Raw genomic sequence first — 15901 nt, 5'->3', positions numbered from 1 at the left:
AATATAATAAGATTAATGATGTCCACGTATAATTATGCAATGATCATGCCAGATAAATATGTTAAGGAAAAGCTTATACTATCTAAGCCAAAACAATTTTTTGTTAGTTTGAGTAGTTTGGTATGTGTATGTTTTAATTAAAATATGATAATTTTCTCCTAATGAAAATCATACTTCAATTTTCTTGCCACTCTTTAAATTGAATACGGCCTATCATTATTAAATAAATTTAGAATTTATTAAATAATTTTTACTATAAATTTAGAAGTTATTAATACTCTGGAAACTTGCGCTATGAATTAACAATATATTTAAATTAAATGATAATATTGCATGGACGTTTTTTCATAGAATCTATGTTTGGATGTAATAAAAAAAGTTTATGTTGTAGATGCGTGTAATTATCTTGCAAAATATATTTTTGCATTGGTATATTAATACTTTGAAATAAAACAGTTAAACGTACAAAGAGAATCGTTCAAAATTTTCATATATTAGAGTGCTCGTTTATTCAAATAGCTAAGTTGGAGTAATATATAATAATATGTTTGGGCTATTGTATGAAAAACAAAAAGAAGTTAAGAGCACTACTTACCGTGAAATCATAGACCTTAAAAAATAAATTAATGTAAATGGGTAAAGCAAATAATTATAAGAGCACTATTTATCGTGAAATAATAGACCTTAAAAAATAAATTGATGTAAATGGGGTAAAGCAAAAACAATTATTACTATGTTTTTTTTGCTAAAACATTATTCATATGTTAAATACTCAGTATATATATATCAAATTAGTAAATTAAATTTAGCATTTACTATATAATATTATACATTTTATATGTATGTTCACTAATATACTATAAACATATTGGTTGATCTAGTTTTTTTGGTTTTTAGGGGCTATTTTACATATTAAAATAAATAAAAATATTTTATTGTATTTTAGACACATGTAAATCCAATTAAAATCATTGTACTAGGTTGTGTTGATTTACATTAATTTTTCATACCGGTATGATCGGATTGAATACCAAAAATATCATAAGAGTTGTTTTTATGACGTATTCATAAGACGAAGAACACAACATTATTTGTTTACTAAAATATAAAAGTATACTGTTAAAAGTATTATTTTAATTTGATCTAAAAGCCCACACGACAGTATTCTCGTATGTTAATGAGTTACACCAAAAGCCCACACGATTTCCAACTCAAAGTTAATGAAACGCCGTGTTTTGGACGCGGACACGTGTCGGCTTTTCAAGACTCGAATTAGTGACGTGTCTGCCTACGTGGACAGCCAAGGAAGGAAGCAAAAACAATTTTATATATAAAGATTACAATAATTTATCCTTTTTTTATAAAATTCAAGCTAATTACACAAATTAATATATTTATATGTATATATTAATTTAGTTATTTTGTACCCCAATCGTTTTTGAAGTCTTTCTAAAAAAACAAAATGTAAAAAAAAACCATAATATATTTCTTAGTCCCTCCATACGGATAATCAATAAGAAATCATAGGTAAAAACAAAATAAAATTACTCGATATACATATATAATTATTGTGTTTAAAGATGTCATATTAAACAATTATTTAATACTTATATATTTAAAAATTCTATGTTTCTATATATAGAAAATCAATATTTGTTTATAAAAAATGAAATAACCATCCGCACGGATGAAGCACCATGTGCACGTGGTGTCTAAATAACTAGTGTATGGTTTTATTTCATTAGGTACTTAATCAGTTAGGGGTTTTTGCACCATGTGCACATTTATGAGTTTTAAAATCTAAATAATTTATAAAATACTATATGCAATTTCAATTTAGTTGAATATGAAAGAATCTTTATCAAAACTAGAAACTTTTCTGCGCTACGCGCGGATTTAAATTTGTTATAAAATTGTGATTAAACTGATAAGAATAATAATTTACATATTAAGGAGAAATATTATTTTTTATTAATTAATTTGTTTTATAAACTATACAAACAGTATATCCATGGTCCTACGCACTGCCTAGACGAACTCGGTCCTAACTAAAATGATTTTTTAAACAAAAATAAATTGATTTAAATCAGTTTAAATTCATCTAAATTAGTCTAAATTTATTAAATTAATCAATAAACTTCGTACAAATCTATTAACTTTTCTATTTTTTTTGTTTTGTATATATACTTTTAATAATTCACCAAAATAATATTATAGTTAAACTCAAAGACTAAAATATTATGTACGAATATATATATATATATATCTTGCACTATTAAAAGGAGAATATGAAGTCCTCTTACGTTGTCCACGTCAGCGAAAAAATTCCCAACCAATCATTTGTCCATGTCATCATGGATGTGAAGTTGTTGGGCCACGAATCTGTGCTGCGTAATAGGCCCTTTAGCTTTAATGACCCATTTGTTTTGACATCTTCTTACTCCAACCTAATTTTGTTGCAACGTCTACAGAAGACCTTCCAGAACTCATTGTCTTCCTATCTCTTCCGTATAACACCTGCGACGGCTATAATGACGAATTAAAGCTACTTAATTACTCCTCCAGACAAATCGGCGTCTAACTCTCCACATCCCTCCTCTTACTCAATCATAACGATGCCTCCTCAAAAATCTATTGCTCAGATCCTCAAATCCATTTCTAGCTTTATGGCAAATCAAACGGCAGTCACCACCACCCAAGTTCATCCTCCACTTTTCTTCAGTAAAGTTTCATCAGGACCTGGAGATTCCCAATTGCTTTTTAAGCTAATTTATTTCTGGAAAGCTCGCAAAAATTCCAAATGAGGCATCCTTCTCGGCCTTAAGATGCTGATGATTGATGAAGAGGTATGTGTCCATATTTCAATATTATGTTTCCGATTTAATACACGTCTCTGATTTTTTCTAACAGAGAAAGAATATATTAACAAGATTCTATCATGAAATTCAACACCTAAGAATTTTTAACGTTACGAGATAATTTTTAAGATTAGTTAAATAAGTGACCATCTGTGAATATGTTAATGGTTCTCAATATCCTTTTATGTAGTAACTAAATACAGAATTGTTCATATTGAAATCTATTACATATTTCACATTTTTATAACAAATAATTATTTACAAAATAATAAATACCAAAAAGTTTAATATTGAAAATAAAATATGGCTTCAAAACTTAAAGAATTGCTGAATCATTTTATTGGTTATCAAAATTTCCAGATTTAAGTGTTCAAAATTATTACACATTTATAAAATTATATATTTATATGAAATAAAGGTTATTTACCGATACTTCAAAATCAATCAGACGATATATTAGAAAATATATAATATACATAAGATGATAGAATTTTTTTTTATTTATTAAATGTAATGTATTTTAAATTTTAAGAAAGATTTAAACATGGTTACGAAAAGATTAATAGAGACATTTAATATGTTAACATAAATTAATGATATTTCAAACAAAAAAATATATCGAAACAAATAAATGATATAATATTAAAAAAAACAAACTTAATTTTTTTTAAATCTAAGGTTTAATTTTAATAAACAAACAAACCGCGCTACGCGCGGTAAAATCTCTACTATATAACAAATTAATAATTCGTTAATGCTTAGGATCCGAATATCCGCCTAGTCTCTACACCTATATAAAGTGCCTAGTTACCGCCTACTGAGTTCTTTAACATTGAATATATATGACAAATCCGATAAGAATTACCGAATAAGGATAAATATTAACTTGATTTTAGGTATTTCATTTAAAAGCTATATAGATAATGTATCTTTTTTTTTGTGCTACATAAAACTTTTATTAAAAGATGTTTAAAAGGGCCCAATATCAGGGGTTACATGAGAGGATAAATGGGCTTTTGCTACTATATCATCATGATCCAACATCATAATGACTTTACCTTACATCAACGTTTTTGCTGTTATTACTGAAATATATAATCATCTGTGTTAGTAGGGGTGGACACTTTACCCGATACCCAAAGCCGCACCCGAACCCAACCCAAAAAATCCTAGCCGAAATCCGATCCGAAGTACCAAAATACCCGAACGGGTATTAAGTTAGGAGAGATTGAATATCCGAACCCGAACGGATAATATTCGAACCCGAATGGATATCCGAAGATAACCGAATATATATATACTTACCCTTATATTTCTAATTTACATCTCTTATTTTTTTTTCAATATTTATATTGATGTTACACATGCTTTAAGATCAAAGTATATATATATATATATATATATATATATAATTATGGTGAAAATGATTTGATATTCAATTTAAAATGCATGTCAAACTGTTTCATGTATTAACAAAAGTTACATTAAAAGTTTAAAAACAATACCCAAATTAATATCTATTTGTTATTGAAATATTATCTCCAAACCTATTAATCATCCAATCTATAAAAAATAAAAAAATCAGTAAATCTATATTTTCAAATACAAGAAACTTAAAAAATGAAAAAAATAATTTTTTTTTCTTTTAAAATCTAAATATCTGAATCCGATTCAAAATAACTGAACCCGAACTAAAAATACCCGAACCCGACCCGAAGTATAGAAATACCCGAACGGGTTTTCTATCCCTATACAAAAATACCCGAAAATCCGAAATACCCGACCCGAACCCGAACGGGTATCCGAACGCCCACCCCTATATGTTAGACATATATGATATACTAAAGAAGCCAAATTTATCTTGAATCTGAAATGTTAAAAGCGTTTACAAATAGAAAACACATCTAATTTTATAATTTTGATAGTGTTTTATCTTTAAAGAAAGAAACCTGAAGGATGCTTCCAAGTTCTATAGCCTTGAAAATCCTCTATAGTTCACCATCAAATTTCATCAAGAAAAGTTCCCAAGATTCTTTATCTATTTTCCGGCTCAAAAAATTCATACTTACCACTTAATCTCATTCTTTTCTTTCCCTAAGTCATGCAACCCCTCGAACAATATAAAAGAAACGTCGTTTTATTAGCGACCCAACCATTCTCCAGCATTTCTTCAATAACCCTGAAAGCATTTGGCTGCATTTTCTTTCAACCATGTCGTCCCATAATCAGCCAGCCAAACTCGCCCTTCTAGCACATTCCGGAGATGAATATACTGCGCACGTCGAGAGAGTGGGAAAAAGCCACACCTGGCCAAGATGAAAATCACTACTTCCATATGAACATTGTTTTCACAATCTCCTGTTTGTTAAGCTTAATAAAGCAAGAAAGATAAAGAGATGAGCATAAGAAGACTTAGCCTTGAGAGAGGTGGAGGATCGCCAGAGAAAATGGCCCTGCGTTGAAGCAGAGATTCGTTAAGGCAAGGGATTATGTGCATGAGTATCCTCTTCACATCTTTCTCACTCACTCCAACCCCTTTATGCCCCATTATTCTCCTGCGCCTATTCACACACACACACATATATATATATATTCTCTTACTCTGAGTTTCAAATCCGAACATGCAAAGAGAGGGAGAAAGAGATGTATATCTATGTATCGTTTACATGTGGATTACAAATCTAAATACAAAAATGACGCCGAGATAGATGAGTCCCATGAGTCCCACATACGCTATCACTGAATGAAGCTGCACATATTTATGCCGATTATATTTCTGCTACTTAACAATCATGTGTGTAGTTCCATAATTCAGTGAAAATAACCTGACATTGAGATCATTGGCCTATGAGGAATGTTCCAAAGCTGAACACACATACCCATTAGAATTAGGTTTCCACTGCTTATTCAGAGAAAATCCTGTGTAAAATAAAGGTTGAGAAGTCCATCAATATCATGATAAAAACTGGTTTTGCACTAAAAGTTACACTAAAGCATAACACTACATGAAGTGAAAACTCTTCCTTGGGACAACTTAGTCAGCATGGATCAAGTAAAAAAGCACTACAATCCCATGATATATGCTAAAAAACAGGCTACATAACTACCTTTTGGATGGCCACCAGCTTGTTGTATTCTCACATATTGGTAGCTTTTACCCCGTACTGGCTGTTCGGAAGAGACCTATGATTAGGTATAACAGCCTCTCGCTCATTAGCTTAACTTTCTTGAACCATCTTTGAAATTGGGGAGAATGGTCTCTGTTATTCTGGAACAAATTTTATAACTGCAAACTCCACCAAAGATTCCAATGCAAATGAATCTTTCTAAACATTTTCAGAGCTCCTAACTTCACGTCTGATAGCTCCAAATGGAATCATGAGATGGTGCATGTAAGGGATCTGCAGAAGACGAATATACATCAAAAACAAAATTACTTGATGGCAAGGTAACAGCATGAGCTGTCTGCCTTCACTTACAGAATTCTTTTCTTGAAGGACGACGCAGAGGAACATGCCATGCCTCCTTGGACCTCCTCTGAGCTACACTCTGATTCTCATATGTCTGATGTTCTACAAAACCACCTGATGAGCTGTCAAGCCACAGAACAACATTAATAATCAATAAAAGCAAAAAATAATATGAGAAAGCCATTAAGAGAAATATATATAGAGAGAGATAGATAATTGGAAACTAGATGCTTAAACACCTATTTACTTAAAAGAATATGTCAAAATGAACTATGATCAATGATATTCGCCAAAAATCAATTGTTAGTTTTCCAATGTAAACCACCTTCAGGTAACTGCTACTCTTATCTTCTCTGGAAGGTTTTATTTTGTCGAATACGTTTAACTTCTCTAAAAGCTTATATGATAAACTTGCAGAAATCATGAAAGATAGTGGATGTTCGGGAAAAAAATTTCTTATCGAAGCTGTATGAGCTTCTGACTCAAATAACATAACAAGATTAGTTCCCAAACTTGACTTTCGTCTCTTCAGAAACTTTGTTGGAGCACACAAACTGTAAAATAAATAATGTGTGACTAAGCACAAATGCTTACGAAAAATCCTATTTGAGGCTAATATTCAAACTGGAGCTGCGTGATTTAGTAAAGGAGAGAAACCAAGTTAGATAATTAGGCGTTTTAATGTGCAACTAACACACGGCCTCCATCAAAGTTCTTATTAGAGGTATAAGAAAATAATTATATACTAGATTAAGACCTGCACCTTGCGCGGAATAAACATTATATATAAAAATTATTTTATGTATTATATGTTCTTACATATTATGAAATAATAAATATATATTGAATAATTAAAAGTCAGTAATTATTACACATATAATTAAATTGGTGCAAACGTATAAATCAATTTTATTAATCCAAACAATTTTTAAAAAATTTGATAGGATATGTAATTAAATTTAAATGATATTAACATACATAGTATATTTTTAATATTAATGTCTATTAAATGATGTTTTCTACTCATATGTTTTTTTTTATCATGTGTATCTTTAATAGCAAAAACTTTAAATTATTGATAACAAAATTTTCATTGTGGGATTAATAATTTTAGAAATTTATAATTTTTAAAAATTTATCAACGTTAGTTCAAAACTTTTATCAAAAAAGTTTATTCAAAGTAAAATTTTGAAATTAAAATATTTATTTATTCAATATGGTTTATAGTTTAATTTAGAATGATGTATATATACATATATATTTTAAATCTTAATGATTAATTAAATTAGATTTTTATTTATATGATTTTTTAATTATTTGTATTTTGTCATAACAAAAAATTTAAGCCCTGGATCGCAAAATTAGAATGTGAGACTTTTAACAGTTTTAGTAATTTATAGTCGTTTTTAAAAATTCAAAAAATAACATATACAGAAAAATCTAAATTTTTATAATATGGTTATTGTGATTTTTTTAAATTATTTTAATAGTTTAAAATTAAACAAATTTGGTAGAAGATACATTATTTTGTTTATCAGATCTTTATTATTCAAAATCGTTAATTGTCATATATACTTTAGCCACATTAGGCAATTCCGTAATCTTTATTTAAGGAAATAATAAATGACATTAATAATGAATTATGGTTAGTTTAATAAAAAGCTTATAATATAATTAGATGGACCAACATATTTCTATAATAATTCTAAGAATCATCTTAGTGATGATCATGACACGTGGCTACAAAAAGAAGTTGTAGGGTCCGACTGGTGACCATCCGGGAAACAAGAGGAACGAATAAAAAAGGAATGCACGGGAATAAAATACCAGGAATGAAAAGGAATGGTTGTTCCTTATCAAATTTGACAATGGATAATTTTGTTCTTTAATTCTCTACAAAAAAGGGAATGAAAGGGAATGAGAGGAAATTATTATTCCTTGTGAATGGTAATTTTTTTTAGGAACGTTAGAGAATGCATTATTCCTCGTCGTTCCCTGGTCACCATTAATGTTTTATAAATAATATATAGGGGATAAAAAAAAAACGAAGCATGAAACTTACATAGTACTTAAAACGTTTTGTTTGGATGCTATTAACCTTCGCTCCTTTGTAACGTTCATAATCACATTGATACCCTTCTTTCCTACTTCTTCATCCTCCTCATGATCTCCATTGTACGTCCTCTGTTTTCTTATTAGATGATCTCTGGGAACTATGAGCTGGCATTGAATTCCCATTCCTCAGCTGAACTAAATCAAAATCACCGTATACGGAAACAGATCCTTCCATCCTTGCTCTTATCATTCATGTCACTTGAGATCAATATCCTCGGCCTCACCGGAGGAGTTGAATAAATCGATCTCGGCCTAATGAGCTTCATATAATTAAATCGATTTTCAAAGTTGATGGAATCATTTGTGGTGGGGAAGGGTTTATTATGATGATCCCTGGGAAAAAAAAAAGAGAGGCTGAAGTAGTGGCCATCGATTTTTCTTTGATGAAAGCAATTATAGAACGGTTTGGAAGACGAACTGGTAATTGTTTTGGTATTGAAATATGAGTCGGTGTCGAGAGAAGGTGGGTATGACATGGCAAATTGGAATCTTTTTATTAGGCTGATTTTTTTATCCTACTTAGAGGGCTTGAGAGTGCAAGGTACTACTGCCCTTTTAGAGCATCAGCATCCGTTTAGAAAATGTAAAGGTTTCTTACAATTATAATATCATTATTTTTTATGCAGATTAATTGCTGAATTATTTTTAAAATTTTAAAGTCAAAGTTATCTAATAATGTTATGACACCTGTGGAACAAACTCTGGAGAGTACCGTCGCAGAGGGGCGCTTCTTCCTCTCTTTTTCTTCCCTTTCCTCACTTTTTTATTTCCCGTCAATGTTTTTTTTTAAATAAACAAACGGGCCAAGTCCAGAATCGGCCGAAGCCCGAATACAAAAAAAAAACGGCTTAAAACCCAAAAGACTATGGGCTAAACAAAAGACTAAATGGACCCTCGGCCCAGAAACCGGACGACCTAGTCGGATAGCAAGTCAAGGAGGCTAGACATGTGGAGAACTTTGCTCCGTTCACGCGGCACGCATCGCATCCACCTCAACTTAACCGCCTCCGCCTCTACGCCGCCGGAGCATCACCATCTAAACATGCGTTCGTCGGAGCTTGGAAACAAACAAGCCTCTAACGCAACCCATAACCGTTCTTCACTGCACTGTCTTCACGCCAGCGAGTTCCATCGATCACCGAAATCTCCACCGACTTTGAAACACTTCAAACCCAAGACAAGCGAACAGAGAACCACTGCTTTCTTCCCTTGAAAGTCATCACCATCGCAGGAGAGCTTCATCGTCTAACGATCTCTCATCCGCAGTGACCCAAACACCCACCTTAACAGCAACCTCACCGAACATAACACAAATCGAACTAGTAACCTTAACCCAAAGGACACTGGGTTTCTAAGCGGCAACGCAGAGCTTTGCAAGCCTCCACTCTCTGTAACCAAAAGCCGGCGAAGGCGGAGCTGAATGAGACTCCCCTTCCCGGAATCTAAAGTCGGCGACGGTGGATCTGAGCAAGCCTCCACCTCCCACATAAAAGCCAACGATGACGGATCAAGATTAGCATCCATCTCCCGGAAAACACCACAACTGAGCATGCAAGGTGCTCCCTCTCCACCGTAGACTCCAATCAAGCGCCGGTCCCAAAGTAGATCTAGTTTCTCTCTCTCTAAGATTCCTCTTGCTTTAAATAACCTTTTTTTTAACAAATTGGCCTCGTTCCCTTTCCTCATTTTTGAAACTGCTACATGGGATTCCATGTCGCAAAGTCAATTGACGTGGTTTCGACACATGTCTATCATCAGTTTCACCGACTTTTCCGTTTTTTCGTATTTGGGTTTCTTTTCAAATAGTTCCATTAAAATTTATTAAACATAGATCTTCTCATTATAAAACTACTATTGAATTGACAAAAAAAAATATATATATATATATATATATCGCCAATAAGCTCTTCTCTCTCTCACCACCTCTTTTCCTGAGAGAGAAATTAAGTTCCGACAGATCCTTCCATGGTTGCTACCGGGTTTGTCAAATCTCCTTTTCTTTCTATCTGAATCATCTTATTGATATTGAATAGTAAAATTTCCACTTCGTTTGGATTTGTGTTTATCAAACGATCGATTTCGTTTGTGTTTGTCTTTCTCTTTCCTCCCCACAAGATCTTCTAATGAACACTACAAATAGCTTCCGATCGTTTTTGTCTTATCTACTCAACACAAACCACATGGAGATGTAAGATCTTTGTTGCCGCCGTGCAGTGTGAAGCGGACTTCGTCGGAAGTGTATGGCGAAGATTATTTGTCAGAAGATGGAGTTGGGATGGGGATGAGGGCTCCTACTTCTCTTTGAAGAAATTGATGGACGACTCAAGACTATTACTCAGTTAGCGTCGGTGCTCATGTGGAAGGAGATTTCGTGATGTTTGGTATGCTCGCCGGCGGCGTTAAAGAAATTCTATTCTTCAGCACCGTTTGTAACATGTGTTTTAAGACGTGGCTTCATTTTACTAAGCCTTATCAGCTTCTGATGGGTTTCTTATAGGCGTACGTTGCAAAACGTAGTTGGGCTTGAACATCACCATCTGTAATCTTTGGGTTTTTCCATTAGTGTAAAAGGCTACAAAAAATGTATATCTTCTCATCTGAACGCAGTAGCCGACTAATCTCGCTCAATCTATATAACTATCTCTCAACCTCTTTCCCTTTAACTCCATCAATGTCTGCTTTTGTAGGAAACCCATCACTTAATCTAACTGAAAACTAGAAAGATAAGTTTTTAACCTCTCCTCCAATTCTTCAATCAAAAGAAAGCTTGATTTTTTCCTCTGTTATGAAAATTGGGTTATTAAATCATCTGTGTTTTAACAGGATAGTGGAAGGATCTTCTCTCTTTACCTCCCTCTTGAAAGTTGGTCAAACTATTATCTAATGACAAAATATTCCACTGTAAAGAAGACAGAATGAGAAGATGACTCGAGAAGCCCATTGGTATACCACCACTAGAACCGATACACATCCAATCTTGGATCTTCAGATTTTGAGACAAGAAAACTCGCCCAAAAGTTTCTACATACATTAGGAAACAAACACCTGATGATTTTTAAAATGATTCTACCATGGAAATGATTTTATCAAAACCTTAACAGTCTCTTGGATATATAAAAAGAACAATAATGACCATTCCAAAGAGCTCATGTAATTTTGGTATATCTAAATTCGGGAAATAATGTTTCATGCGTTTAACATTACAAGAATGATAAGCAAAACAAGTGTCCAAACACACACCCTCTCAACTCTAGAAAACGATTACCAGTCCAATGATGTTTGGATTTCCTTTTTTCTTTTGTCAACCTCATATGCTTGGGTTTCCAAAAGTAGATTACATGAAATTTTATAAATATTAATCTTACAACAAACAAATGAAAAAAAAATAAGATAGAAAGAGAGACTACCACAAAATTGTTTACTTACAAAAAGAAATAAAAAAAACATTAAATCAAAACATAAAGAAAATACATAAATTTGAGAGTGAAACATGGCAGCGTTAAGTTACAGAAAATTCATTATGTGTTTGACTCAAGTTTAAGTTAGTTTTTATGAGTTATGTGATGTTTCAGATTGTGCCTGAAATAAACTATTATTGGGCTATTACGTAATGGAGACTCAGACGTTCCAGTTTCAAGATCATCGCCAGCAAAGTGGTTACTCTTAATACCACCACCATAAAATCTCAGAGGGTGCTTTGTTTAGTGACTGTGAAATAGCACTCGTGTCTTATCCCATATATTACGCCATTTACTGACAGTTTTCTATAGATTACATGGTTAAGTTATCACTAATTTATATATTTTTAATTTTAAAAATTTACATGTTCATTCTACTTTAATTATAATAAAAAGTAAAATAAAATAAGAGTTCTACAAAAATATGTTAAAACATAAATGATGGATTATTTATCGGCTTTATACATTTATAATAGTTATGATAAAAGTTCACTAGAAACTTCATACATATTGTCTTACCAATACTAAGAGGTAAGAGAGATGTGTTAGGCACCATGTATTAGTGCCAGTACATTTTGAAGAAAAACATACATTAGCTTTACACTAATCACTACGTTTTTAAAAAAGTTTAAATGGAGCCGGCTAAAGTATTGTAAAAGATGATTAACGAATATAAGCAAGTGGTCAAACCGAAATAGTAACTAACATATTATATGCCTTCGCATCATAAACTGCATTCAATTATCTAACATATCTAGCTCATACAATTTTCATCAACAACAAATAAAACTTGGACTTTATGAAAGAACTATCGAGGCATGTAAAAAAAAAATCCCGTAATAGCCAAAGTAATTTCATGTATCTAATGCAAATAGTCAATTCTTAACATTGAACTTATGTTACACTACTATAGCACATTTCACTAAATCATCCTAAAATCTTTTTTCATATCTACTATTGTATAGACTACTAATCTCAAAAAGTCTAATAATTAGGACATACTAGCAGACCCACCCACTCTTACAAATATGTTAATTCATAGTATTTCTCAAATTTAAACATTACGTTTTTAAAACTTAAATGAATACTCTAAATATTAACAGGTAACCAGTTTTTTTTGTATTTAATCTCACCATCTCTCGAAATCACTCATACAAGAATAAATTATCCCCTTATTTGGTCCAACAACAATCAACTTATGTGAATAAAATTTAAAAAAACTAAGAATATTCACATAATTAATAAATTCAAATACAAACAAAAAAACCTTCCAAAAGTATATTTTAAACAAAAAATCCATCAAATCTCGCGCGTAGCGCGGACGGACCCTAGTATTTTATACTTCAGAGATTCAATGAGAGATGTTACGCCGCGCGTGCTCTTAGTAGTAAGTAGAGAGATAAAGTCAGACCCTGAACCTTCATATTAAATGGATGAAGCTAGCAAAACGATTCGTCATATTTAAATCTATTCACCAACAGTTGTCAAGATTTAAGATTTTTTCATATTAAACTGCATTGAAATGAGGGCAGAAAACATAGTTGGATTATCATCCCTGAAGCTAGCAAAACAATTGTCACCAACAGTTGTCAACCTTTAACTCATTTGATGTAAGTGTCTAGGACTGGGCATCATTATTCATCGGAGGAATCAGACTGTTGATATGAAAATGAAATAGAAATGAATATTATGCAAAGGAAAAGAAATGAAGGAACTTATTATTTTGCAGCCAAGGTAACACAGTATCTTAGCAACAATATATGATCAGGTTTATATATAAAACCCTAGTTACATGACGAACTCTTCTTCTTCTTCCGTATATAAGCATCTTAGCAGCATGTATATAAGCATCTTAGCAGCATATATATAAGCATCTTACTTCTTAGCATTGAAACTCTTGTGGGCTTCAATCTTCAATCATCCGCTGGTCTTGCTGCGTCCGGAGTTGCTTCAGGACGATGAGGGAGTAAACCGAAAGCGAAGAAGAAGCATGCGGGACCCGAATCCTTCTTCCGGCGGTAGCTGAGCCATAAAACTACCGCCACGAGAGCGAGGACGAATAACATAGCAATAATAGCTGCTAGAACCACGAATCTAACGGAGTAGATGATCTCAAAATTTAAAGGCATTTTGTAAAATGAAATAGTTTGGAATATAATGAATTGTTTATTCTCATAGCGCTTGGTATTTATACATAGTAATGACCCTAAGGTGATAAGGACTCAAAAGTAAATTATAATAACCTGGCAAGCAGAAATTCCTGAAATTTCTTACAAGTTAAATTTATATTATTTTAAATACTACAATTATGTTGCTAGAATTATAATTATTCTATAATCATCCAATAATTATTTTTAAATCATCCAAACTAAAATATATGTTAAATTTAAAATTTAAAATAGTTATATATATTTTTAACTAAGTTTCAATTATATTTTGAATATGATTTTACTTATTAAATTTATAAAAATTATTAAAATGACTAATTTGAATTATGAAAAATAATTAGTAATATAAAATTGTATGTTTAAAATGATTTTCAATTGTATTTTGAATACAATGTTATATCTTTTATTTATAAAGCTAAGGCTATGTAAATCTACAATTCGACATGCGTAGATTTAGCATATGATAAACATTTACACATGCAATGTAAAAATCAGTTGTTAATGTTTCCGTGTTTACTGATTTATTTGTTAGTTGCGTGTGTATATAAGTAAATATATTAAATTGCGTGTGTATATGACATATATGTATACATTAATTCTTATGGTAATGTTTGATGTTCTCTGCACTTTCCTTTTTCATTTTTACTTTTCGTTTTCTTCTTATTTTTAGATTGAATTTGGTGGAAATCCATAAAGGATTGTTAAATTAGAAATCTAACTTTTTGGAATGCACAGTGTTGGTCGGATAGGCAAAACTACATTTTCATCCTTTTGTTAATTTACTGGCTGTTTAGGCAACTAGAACTATAGATATGTATGTAGTTTTCTTAAATTGTATATACATCTTTTCTATTTCTTCAAATTTTTCGTTTCTTTGTATTTCTCTCTGTTCTTTCCTAGTTGCACTCTCTAAATTGTATCCATGTCTTCGTCAATCATCACCTACTACAACAATAGAAGCAATCAAGATTTGATACTTTAATTTTCTTCTATTTCTTATATTTCTTTTGATCATATTCAAAAACCCCAAAAAAATTGTTCCCTGAGCGTATTAAATCTACGCTCTAGGAGGCCTATTCATCAAACCTCCATGTCTTTGTAGCTTGCGTTTCAGATGAGGAAGAGCCGGTGAGGAGACAGACAAATGCAACTGTGATTGATATAGCAATTTTTTTCCATTTAAACCAAAAATCTCATATCTAGTTGACTCGGTGAGTTATGAAGGTTTTTCTTCTTTCTTTGATTATTTTATGTTTTTGCCGCTCGGATGCATCTCTCATATAACCTATTTTCAGTAAATCTTACAAAATTATCACAAGGGGATTTTTTTTGTGGTTGATGATGATGACGGTGAAACAATATTGGGTAGGGAGATAGCTTTGATGAACACACCAGTTGCAATCATAACACAAATGAGGGTTTCTATAAAACAATATATTGACATTCTTTTTTTTTTTGTGCAAGACTGCAAGAATGTCTCTATAGAAAGAAAAAAGAATGCCTCTATAGCTAATGAGAGACTCTATACATATTTAGAGCCGGACAAAGGCTTGTTAAGTGGATTTACTGTGTGTAAATTAATATTGTATACGGCTAGAATGTATAATACATCTATATAATATATTTAGCTTGTTATAAATTTAATTAAACGGTCCTAAATATTTAAGGAGGTATTTGATGAAACAGAAATTAAATTCGATAATTTATTACAACTCATAGAACAATGGAAATGTATGCTGAGATTGTAGACGGCTAGAACATATATTAGACATATAAACTATATAGTATCTTTGCTTAAATGTATGTATATACGGTTATAAGTATTAATGTAT

The 15901-nt window shown here is 31.6% G+C and overlaps 2 long non-coding RNA genes across 3 annotated transcripts; one reads left to right on the top strand and one right to left on the bottom strand.

Moving 5' to 3' along the window:
- Nucleotides 1-4874: 4874 nt before the first annotated feature.
- Nucleotides 4875-9008, bottom strand: LOC106424583. 2 transcript variants are annotated; one of them, XR_007329082.1, is made up of 6 exons: nucleotides 8391-9008; nucleotides 6338-6450; nucleotides 5966-6259; nucleotides 5684-5777; nucleotides 5525-5607; nucleotides 4875-5419 (listed from the first exon to the last, which is right to left on the bottom strand). It is a non-coding gene; the product is annotated as an uncharacterized LOC106424583 (long non-coding RNA). The 2 variants fall into 2 exon arrangements; XR_001284905.3 differs by having other exon boundaries at nucleotides 4875-5607; nucleotides 8391-8999.
- A 1253-nt stretch (nucleotides 9009-10261) lies between these two features.
- Nucleotides 10262-15528, top strand: LOC111210081. Its single transcript, XR_002661503.2, has 2 exons — nucleotides 10262-10422; nucleotides 10658-15528. It is a non-coding gene; the product is annotated as an uncharacterized LOC111210081 (long non-coding RNA).
- Nucleotides 15529-15901: the final 373 nt, after the last annotated feature.

The sequence above is a fragment of the Brassica napus genome, chromosome C9 (assembly GCF_020379485.1).
Source record: "Brassica napus cultivar Da-Ae chromosome C9, Da-Ae, whole genome shotgun sequence".
Taxonomy (NCBI): Eukaryota; Viridiplantae; Streptophyta; class Magnoliopsida; order Brassicales; family Brassicaceae; genus Brassica; species Brassica napus.
Note: the sequence above shows the minus strand (reverse complement) of the source record. Positions and strands in the feature narration are given on the sequence as shown.